This window comes from Drosophila kikkawai, chromosome 2L (assembly GCF_030179895.1).
Source record: "Drosophila kikkawai strain 14028-0561.14 chromosome 2L, DkikHiC1v2, whole genome shotgun sequence".
Classification (NCBI taxonomy): domain Eukaryota; kingdom Metazoa; phylum Arthropoda; class Insecta; order Diptera; family Drosophilidae; genus Drosophila; species Drosophila kikkawai.
In genome coordinates, this window is record NC_091728.1 from 17,120,059 (window position 1) to 17,131,725 (window position 11,667).

The window sequence follows — 11,667 nt, forward strand, 5'->3', positions numbered from 1 at the left end:
CAGCAGGGCCCGCCCTCAATAGAAGCCAGAAACTGGGCGCATAATTAAAATTTGTTGTCCACGCGCGGTGGGGGCAAAAAGGGATGGGTTTTTTGGGGATTTACCTTTTACAATGAATAACAATGAACAATGTACATTAATTTTCCGTATTAATTGTTTATTTGCGCAGGCTGCATATTAAAATGTCTGCTAATCAATATAAAACCCCATTCGAAAGAGATTATATTCCGTAGGCTTTTCGTTTCAATTCTAAAGCCTTTGGGAATGGTTAGCTTAATTGAGTTTTAAATGCTCCTTAAAGTGGAAAATTTAAAGGAGGATTTACTGAAGGCGTAAGGGAATAACTACATTTTTGCTAATTGATTTAGCTTAACAAATTTATTTAACGATTACCTGGCATTTAATACTAATTAAAATCAATTTATCTTTTTGTAAATAAGTAATCAGGGTAAACAAAAATCTTAAAAGATGAATTATCTGAGCTGATATCAAGATAATTACACAAAATTATAATAATTTAGCTTATTAAATTCTTTACAAATTTAGGCGTTTCCCTCTCTTCCACTCTTACAAATAACTATTGTCTCTTCTCACAGCGCATTTCAAATTCGATAAACCTCCGGGCAAAAAGCATTTTCCGTTCCCATCAATGTTTACTTAACTTTTTCCCTTGTTTTCCATTGCAGTTAACACACACACACACTCGCACACCAAATATAAAACAACAAACCATGCAACAGCGCATCAATAGTATAAAATATGAACTGCAAACCTAAATAAATATTTATTATTTGCTGCATTCTAGTGGTTGTATGCACATTTTCGTTTTTTGTATGTAGGAAAGAGGAAATTTTAGCTTAATTGAATATCAATTCATTTTAAAATGCGCGCAATAATAGGGATGAAGTGGAGTTTGGCTGCAAAAAAGAAATCGAATGGCAGATGAGGCCGGGCCTTGGTCTCTATGATTTGATCGCAAAAGGTTATGGAATATTTATGGCGCAAATTATTAGCATACAAAATGCAATTGATGCCCTCCAGTGATTAATTAAAATGTTTCCGAGCGCACATAAATTTGTATTGTTTATTGCGGTCCCGCACAGACACAATGCACTCGTGTGAGTCCGCACACACACACTCACACGCACACACACACACACGCAGCGAGGTCAAGCGCCATTTTTGTGGTTCACTACACTCGGCGGATGACCCAAGTGGCCGTGTAGATTTTCCCATACCCTTGGTTTAGTTTTTAGTATTTTGGCAAGTGTTTTTTTGGTTTAATATTTTCGGCTCTAAAGGTCATTGAGAAGCCATTGAAAATGGGCTCAAAAAGCTAAATTATTTGTTATTATTTTTCTTCTATATGAGCAGTGATTTATTAGTGTTCAATGATCTATGTTTGCGGTTAATACAAGGCATTTAATTAGTAATTTTTAGCCCTAGTTGGCTAGATGAAAATGTATTGAATAAATAAATTGAGAAGTATTCTTTAGAATTTAAAGCTACAAAAAATTAAAAGCTGTTGAAAAAACTAGCTTAAAAATATAAGAACTATATTTTAAAAGGACAAAGAATTCTAAATTTATAAACAAGACTTAATACATACTAGAAATAATGACCCTTTAATAAATAAAAACAACATGCTGTCAATGCAGAACAATAGTTCTTCAATCCAGGTCAGTCCCGAGCCCATAAAATAGAAAATACAGCAGAAAAAACGAAAAGGATGCTCTGGCAAAACATAAATATCCTCTGAGCATAAAAAACCAAGCCGAGGAAGACGGGTCTATATATGTCCGCTCCCTTTCCGTCACAATGACATGGCAACTTGGCGAAACAAAGTGAGACGAAAAGTTTTCCAAAAAAGACAAATGACCCTTAAAGTTGAAACTAACAGTGACTAAATGGAGACAAGAGCAAAAAAAAATGTTGTGTTTGTGCCCAGGGTGGTGGGATCTGAACCAGGACTTAAATAGATGTGATAAAGGAGTGGTCGAAAACGAAAGCAGCTGAAGCAGCATGAAAATCTTTTAATTGCTGCCACCAGTAGCCAAGCAAGCGAAAGCCTTCCATTTGTCTTTTGGCCAACTGCTGACGTTGTTGGATCTGTGAGTAGTCCAAGCAGCGGAAAGGGACACCAGCTCCGATTAGGTTCGAAGGAGAAAGGGGGGAAAAAAAACGAGGAAATGGGGAAACAAAGCCTGGTCCGCGTGAAATTGCAAAACTGTTTCACCTGAATGCATGAGGCAATGTTACACAGCTGTTCTTTCCTTAGAACACAACTGAGACGAGACCTTTGGACAGTGAAGGATGTACAATCCCAACTGTTTGATGCAGCTTTGTCAAGGAACGGAGTGCTCTGCTATTTTTAAGCATATATAGAATATATTAATTTTTAAAGAAATTAGCCCAACATTTTAGTAAAAATTATATTTTATGTGAAACTTTGTAAATACTTCTATAACATTAAACCGTTTCCCTTTTTTTATTTAAAAAACATTTATTTTCACTTTATGTAGTTTGTATTTTATTATAAAAAATTCTAGCAACAACCGCAAATATAAAAGAATTTGTTAAATTAATTATCCAAGCCTTTTGTTTAAATAAACCAGAATTTACTTTGGATTTATCTCATTATAAAAGTTTATTGTCCAGAAATCAGTTGTGTTTACACGGTTTTTCTTTATTAAGCTCTCTTTTAATAGCCTTTTGTTTGATTTTCTCTTATTTTATTAGTTTATTTTTTTCCCCTTTTTTGTTTTTATTGAATTATTTAATTGAATCATCCGGAAACACTTATGAAACGCTTTTTGCTTCCAGGATTGGCTCTAAAACTCCGACCAAATGATATGCAAACAAGATTAAATGTCCCAAATCACTTTATCGTTTTAGGTTGAAAACACTCCATAGTTCAAGGAACAGAGCGAAAAGGCTACTCGACCCAAGATGCCCCATCGACAGCCTTTAGCATTGGCCACTATAGAGAGAGAGCGTCGAGTTCAATAAGTCCTTTGGCCCCCGGAACAGAAAGCCCCAATTTTCCAGCTACCTCCAACGCCATTGTAATGGAGTATGAAAAACTAGGAAAGCAACGACGACGGCGACGGAGGAAACAAACAAAACAGGGGAAAAATACAAAAGTAGCAAGGGGAAAACTAAAAAAAGCGAACAACGGCCGAGGAAAAACTTCAAACAATAGGCAGCCGTCAAAGTGAGCGATTGTTCGGGACGTGTCGGGGCATCAATAGAAGGTCCAAGTGGACACAGGACCCCAGAGCTAATTCCCCAAATGCTTGACAACTGAAGTCAGGAGTGTTCTGTGTCTAGAAACTGATGGAAAAACAGATAATTAAAAACTGCATTTAGTCTTATTTACTATTAATATAAATTATATATAATTAACAATCCTAATTCTTAGCTTAAAATATTTTGAAACTTACTCTGTAAAGACTACATCGAAGAAGAAGATTATATTGCTAGAAAAGTTGCCAGGAAGTAAGGAAAAACTAAAACCATTTTCACTGTACAAAGATGCGTATAGATTCCTTTATGCCATAGAAATAATGATTGTTTGCGGATATGGCCAGAAAGTTTCTTAAGATATTGCCAGTTTTTTAACCCCATCAAAGGAAAGGAGCTTAAGCAAACATTTTCCTTGGAATGAATGGCTATCTTTTCCATACAACATCCTGCCAGCTGCCGGCTGATGGATAGGGATGAGACTGAGGCTGAGCGTCTTAAGAAAATTGTAATTTTGATGTCAAACAGCGATTAAAAGCAACGAGATTACCTGATGCATATTGCATGAATGCATTTATTGTGTTTACCCAGCGTCCCAACTCCTTCGTCCTGATTGTGTGTGTCCCTCGAGGGAAAAGGAGCAGGTGCAGGAGGTGGAGGAAATGGAGGGGGGTGCAAATGCAGACATCGTTGAGCTCATTTGCACTTTGACGCGTCCTCAGCTCAGAATTCCATGACACGGCATCGTGTGGCAGGACGAAACTGCAGCGTCAGACGGGTGCAGGTCCTGGCGCTGGTGCAGGTGCAGCTGACGGCAATGGCGATGTTAACGAGTCCACAAAACAGCACCAAAGAACATGGCATCCCCCTTTTTAAACCCCGAACACCGAATCCAATAAGTCCAAGCCCCATCCTTTGGCTCCGCAAATCGATGCAAATAAGCAAAAGGCGGCGATATTGCTCAGTTTAGTCCTTGAGTCGCCAAAGGCCGATCGCGCTTTAATGCTCTTTTAGAGGGAAATTTGGCTGTCAATGGAAGTATGCGATTCTTTGAAGAATTTAATCTGAGATAAAACTTAGCAGTTCTACAAAATAATACAAAATATTCTAAGGTTTTCCCTAATCTCCAAAAAGAAATCATCTTCCAAACTTAATATTTACTAGCTAAAGAAAGAGGTTTCAATAAAAAACATAAAGAAAATCCTTTAAACTTGCAGCTGCCACAGAAGCGATCTTCCCATGAGAGTATTCGAAGTTCCACAAATCGGAGCTAGCCTTGCCCTTCTTGTTTTTTTGTTGGTTTCGCTTGCTGCCGGTTGCTATTTCGATTTTTTTCACTCCTTATTTTGACTCGTGTTGTCGGTTAGTGAAAAGTTCAACCGCAATGTTCAAAATGGCAGCGTAACAGGAGGGGAAAATCTGTTAAAATTTCAGCAGTGAGAAAGCGTTGCCAACCGCGATGGCAATAGGCGCTTAAAAAAGCTAATGGAACATATGGCTGCCAGAACAGGGGCCAAGGGGATCTTAACACACTCAGGCCCCGTCCAAGCTTAGGCACTCATCCCTAGCCCAAAAAGTGAAGGGGGGTTTCATTTGCCCCCGACATTCCGACATGTGCCATGCACTATGAGAAATTAAAAAGACTTTACAAATGGGTACTTCTATGCAATGGCACCGTTTGTATATTTTTTTTTTTAATTTAATTTATTGTTATAATTTATTAAATATCATTAATAACTTAAAAACATGTTTCTATATTCACATTTTCAGGTAAAGTCCGTCAACAGTGCGAATGAGTGATATACATCAAGTCAAATAATATCACTCATACGCAGTGTTGACGGACATTCAATCAATTAATATCACTCATACGCTGTGTGGATTCTTTCTTTTTAACTAAATTATTTGTTTAATTGTCCATAGAACTTTATTCTTTCTTTTAAATGAAACTTTTCCTAGCAGTGCACCTCTTCACGTACAATTTCCGGCTGAACACATTTTGTGGTCGGGCGCAAATGCATTTATATTTGAGCAGCGGCAGCAGCAGTAGCAACAACAACAACAGGACACAGTTAAAGGACGATGGGAAAAAGAAGGCTGGGAATTTAGTGGTGGGAGTAAGGGAATTGGAAGAAAGGGAGAATGCAGAAAGAAGGGACGGACGGAGGGCAAGGAAATGGGCGGAAAAAAGTGAAGTTACCATCGGCGACGCTTTGGAAAGCTTAAGCCATTTCATTTTTGGTTCGTTGGCGCTTGTAGCATTTACTATTTTGCACTATTTTTATGACTCACAACGGGGGCAGCAAAATGGTTAAGGCGGCAAGGATCCGGCAGCAGAGGAGGCTGCAACTTGGAGCAGCCGCTCGACCAGCCACGGGGCACTCATATTTCTTGGAACTCATACAAAACACTCACAAAAACTAATAGAGAAGCCAGCCCAAGAGCCAAGCTAAATAAACATTGCCAAGTCGGAGAGCAAATACAAAAAGAAAACTCGATCAATATATGATGGTGGTGGTATTATATGAATGAATTTTTTGTTTGCCATCCAGGGATTGCCCTTTTGCAATTATTTCAGACGAGGGTAGTATTTGGCTTGGGAACCACGAGCTTGGGATAATCTTTATTGCTTTGTCAACAAATGTGTTAGTAAATAGATAGTGAGTTCTTTTCTATTATATTCATTAAAAGATTTTCAATAATAATGATTCTTAATAGAACTGCGTTTTTGTTTTTTCTATTTACCTTTTTAAATATCACCTCTATACCCGATGCCAGTACGGAAAATGTTATTCCCCTAAAACTTTCCCTATTCTTCATTAATTTCTTCGTCAAGAAATTTCTATAGAAAAACTGATGTAGTGCTTCCCACAACCTAACCTCCCTTTCATTATTCATCCAGAATTCTGCCATAATTCTCCATCCACCAGTTCCTCTTGATTGTTCAGAGACTCTATGAATCCCCGTACATATCGAACATAAAACCCAGAAACAATGCAAATGCCTTTAGTTCGATTGGCTTATCATAGAGAGAAATCTACTGCCAAGGCTGGGTACAACGAGACGAAGCGGAGTTCCAAGTTCATTTGCAATTTATTAAACGCAGCTATAAACAAATCGAAAGCGAAATGCTCGCCATGGCCCCCCAATGACCGCATTTATGTCGATTTAAGCCATATCGCCTGGCTGGCTGGACCGAGCCCATAAAGGAAGACCGAGGAACGGGGAGCGTGGAGCGTGAAGGGGCAGCAGGATATAGAGAGTCACTAAGTCAGTTGGCACTGGGCTTATGTCTCTCCATCTCTCCGTCCGGCAATGGAATTGAGGCACGGCGTATTTTGTGGACTGCAGACACGCACCAGCCTATGGAACATGCACGGGGGCCTGATGGCAGGGGAGCATATTGCACATAAATAGCTGCCAGAAGTCAGCCGAAGGTACACTGCAAAAAATTCCTTAAATTATTTAAATATTTTTATATATTTTTTAATGGTAGAAGTAAGAACACCGACCGCAGAATACCCGGTTTCAAAATCATTGCTTAGTTTTAAGCGGCGCTCTCTGGCTAGGAATTATAAAGGACTTTACAAAAACCAAAACTTACTCCTCTTAAGCCACAAAATTCTAATGAAAAATCATTTTGTTTTTTAGTGCATCCACGGGAACTAAGCTAATTTACTTTCATATGAACCGAACCGGACCCACAGCGGTGGAGAGGGGTCGCTTATTTAAGGGGGCGTGGCAGATGCGAACCGACCCAAAACCAAAACCGAGGAGGAGCGAAGCGAGGTGGGACCTGGCGAACTGAATGCAATGAGCATCTACATAACGCCCAGGAGTGATTTTCTGTGTCATTTGGTTGTAATCGTGTCTGTTGTTTGTTACTTATTAGTATGTGAGTGTGTGTGCCGGTGCTAGATGTGTGTGTGCTTGTGGCATATTGCATGTTCTATGCCATATTGCGCCATTTGCATGGATGAGAGTGTCTCTATCTGGGCAGAGAGAGAGAGAGAGCTAGAGTGTGTTTGTATGCCACTGCATGCATGTGCGTTTGCAGTTTGACTTGTCTTAATGGTCATGTTAAACAAATGTTTATCAGGCCATGCAGCTGCTGTGGTTCCATCCTTTGTCCTGGTCTTAACCCACTAAAGTACTAAAGCCCGCACCTTCCTCCAGTCAAGGCCATTAGTCAAATCGCTGGTGGTTGTTGCTGCAACACAAGGCAACACGAGGCAACACAAGCAACAGCAGCAGGAGAAACAAGCAACACATGAAATATGCATAAATGCACTAAGAAATATCTAAAGGTTAAGGTTAAAGTTAAGTGTTTTGGCCAAAATGGGAAGCTGACAAATTTCATATGCAAACATCTAATAGCCAGCAGCAGTACAAATGCTTGTACTTACACACAAGGAGGGGCTAACTTATGGCAGCGATCTCTCTCACAAACCAACTAACCGGATTTGGTTATTAAATTATTATGATTATACTTCCCCACATCTGGGACTAACTTTATCACTTTAATTGGCTTTCCTACCATTATTAGGGTTTATGAAAATGCAACTTCTGAAAGCTAATTGAAAATGATGAATTTCTGTTTCATTGCCCACAATTTGTTTAAAATTAAAATAGTTTCATAAATTATATAATATATATCAGCAGCAGAAAGCCAAAATTGCTGTGAAGTGGGAAAGTTTAGTTGAAAGTTTTAATCATACTTAATAAATCCCATGAAATTTTAAATTTAACCATTAAATTGGTTTCTGTCTCTGTGTTAAATACCACAGTCTCTGCCTCATATTTAGCATTTCGATTAAATCTTGTCCATTTAACTCCCGAATGGCAGTTCAAGTTATTTAAGAGCCGCAAGCACGCTCTGAATTAACATGGAATATATGCATGTATGTATGTTGATTTTAATATAAACATTTATTAACGCTCTTGCAGCTTGGCAGCTCGATTAAAAGGCACATATCATAGCAATTGCCAGAGGCTTCACTTCAACGGACAGCTGCTGCTGGCCATTTCAAGTATTTGCACTAAAAATCCCCACTTTTTGCAATCAATTTTCCTGTTAGGCAAAAAACTGCAGTTTTTACTTTAAACGCAATTAAATTGAACAACGCCAGGAGCAGAACATATAACACCTTTTAAAATAGGTACTCGAAGAGTTAATGGGTTTATTGCAGAAAAAGTGTAATTGGGGAAGTTTGAAAACCTTTAAAAATGTGTCTAAAAATATGCAATAAATTCAAATACTAATGAGTTGTGTAAAATGTAATAAAAGTTCGATTTTATAATATAAGCTAAGAAAATTCAGAATTTGTATTATAAAACCTAGAATTTTAAGGATATCGGGGAAATGCACTATGGGGTTTTTGACCACTTTATGTGGCATTTAATCATTTTTTAAAAGTGCTCTAATTTAAAAAAAAATAGTGGGATTGTATTAACAAAACATCGAACTGTTATGCCTCATACTCAAAATGTTAATACTTAACAGCATATGTTAGCAACAGAGCTGTAAAGTCAGCTGTTGCATCCGAAAGCACGTCTGCAAAGTTTGCCATTTTAACGAAGTGATCTTTGAAATTAAACTATTCGTGTAAGACACCATTTGTGAAGGAAAAAACTAATGGACATTAATTTCACAGGTTTTAACTACATGTTAAATGTATTAATTATTTAATTTGTTCCTGTTTATACTTGCACTTTGTCATTTTATAAGTGCACCTTAAGCTGAATTTTGAGAAACAAATTTCAACTTTGGTAAGAGTTTTGAAATAGAAGTTCGCATTAGTTTTTAATGCGTCCAAGTGTATGTTGTAGCGTTGTCAATTCTGAGCAAAAATCAGTTAGTCTTATTGTGCACTTTTCCGCACTTTTGGTGCAATTTGAATTTTTCTTAGATAACCTCACTGTTTTCAACGCCAATTTGGTGGCTGTTTGTATGGGAAAACACTGAATTCCCGTCTTTTGGTTATTTTCGTTCCTAGAGAAAGCGTTGTCCGATTTTGTTCAAAATTGCTATATCGTGTTAAAAGAGCAACAATATCAGCTCCTTAAATTTCATTTATTTATCTTTACTTTTACCCGATCGTTCCTATGGGAGCTATAGGATATAGTTTCCTGATCCGAACGATTTTCATACTATATGTGCTTAGGATCAAAAATTGATGATTGGTAAAGTTTCATGTCGATATCTCCAAAACTGACCGAGTTATTAATTAATGCCACAAAAACTGGTCAAAAACCCCATAGTGAAATGGTTGGTTCTACTTTCGGATAAAAAATGTATTGCATACTTTTAGACACTTGTTTAATTAATTTCAAATCCACAGCTATGCAAGTTTTCAAATAAACGTTAGAAAGAGCAAGATGGGAAATATTCACACTGGTTGAGCTGCCAGAAAGCAACTGGTGGCAAATGACTTTCTAGTTTTCCGTGCCATTTCCTCCATTTCGCATACTTAAGAGCAAAAATCAAACTCAATGCGCTTGTCAAATAAATATTACACACGCTCACACATACACACACTTACAAACGACAACGTTCGCTTAGTCATACACACACACACTTACTCGAAAGCGGAAGCTAAATGCTATAAAAGCGCACTCCCACTTCCGCTTCCTCCAACCCGCTCCTTGCCACTGTTTGCGCTACGTTTTCAGTTGAAAGGCAAAATTAACAATATGCAAAATTCATGTTAAAATATCGGAAAAATATATATTTCTTTCCTGCGCGCAAGCAAGCAATCCCTTTTTCCTTTCCCCATCCCCACACCACTTGCCATTCCTCCAGCTTTTTTTCCCGCAGCCTTTGCGCTTTTTTCGTTTGGGTTGGCAGCAGAATAAAACAGAAAAAAAAGAAAAGGGGGAAAATCGAAATAACCGGGAAACGGGAAGTATGGATAATAGGGCGAGATCGAATGCTAAATATCCTTGAACGTTTCTTTAGCCTTTTCTGAGCTTGAAAATCTAGTTCTTTCGTTACTTGAATTTTATTTAAAGTTTGTATAATTGTTTTAATTTGTGACAGTTTAAAATGTAAGATTCAAAAATAAATTTACATTTATATATTTAAAGTGTGTTCTCCTTTTATATCTTCTTTGGAAAATATCTTAATTGCTTAGACTTTTAAGAAACCGTAATACCATCTCTTATTATATACATATTTAAAACAGATCATTCATTCATCAAATCAAATATTTTTTGCTCACCTAATTACTATTTTTATTATTTATTATTAATTTTCACTGCAAGCTCAACATCCGGAAACCTTATGATGAAAATAAAGACAATCGAATGCATCTTCCCGTTGGCGAATAATTCCGTTAATAGTTCCGACATCCGCTTATAGGGTATTCAGCTGAAAACAAGCATTAAAGGGTTGTGTGGGTGTGCTTTTGTTGTTGTTTTCTTCTGACTGGGGGAATGAGTACGTTCGAGCGGTTTCATATGCTCGATGCCAAGCAATAAAAATGTAACTCCTGTTGTTGCTGCTGCCGCGCTGCCATTGAACGAATGAATGAATGAATGAACGAAAGCGTCGACCCGTCGACGACTCAACTTTCCCGAGATGGGAAATCGAATCGAATCTCGAAATACTTTTGGCCCCAGCAAAGTGAGCCCCAATATATATATACCCATATTACGTATACGTATTACGTATACGTGTATATTCATGGCGGTAGAAGGATGCTGGGGGTGATGAGGATTTGAGTGTGTGCATATAAAAATACAGTTATCTGTTCTATTTGCGCATTTATAAATATTTGCTTGCCTCAGTTCTCGACATGCACATTAAACCAAAGGCACCAAACCGAAGTGAACCCACTTCTTCACCATCTACAGACTCCTTTTTCGTCTGAGTTATTGAATAGGGCTTCTGCCGAATAACAGAAAGAGAGAGAGAGAGAACGAGAAAAGAAGGGGTTGCCATCCTTTTGGCCCCCGTAACCAATCCAATCCCCATTACACTCAGCCCTCTGGGATGCCGCTGACACCCAGAAGAAAAGCGGAACCTTTCCCCACTGCTCTTTTTTGTTCAGCTCCGGTCTTTATTTGAATTGTTTGGGCATAAGTATGTCAAATTTCAAACCATTTACTGGCTCCTCCGGCCAGTGCATAAAACGGAATAAAAAAAAACTGAAAAGAGAGTTGGCACAAAGGAACACAACACGAAAAAAAAAGTATTGGGAGCTGATGGTTTTAAAGCGTCTTTGGGGATTTCATGTTGGGCCAAGGTCAGGTTTAGCTTCTCGTGTGTGCATGTGCCAGTCGCAAAATTTAATAAATATTATATTTATGAAGAGATTATGTTGCAGGGTGAGATATTGTAATAAAATGGGTGTATTTTAAATATTAAAAAGGGTCGGTCATCACATTTCACATATGTACGCTCTGGCAGTCGTTAAGAGTAAT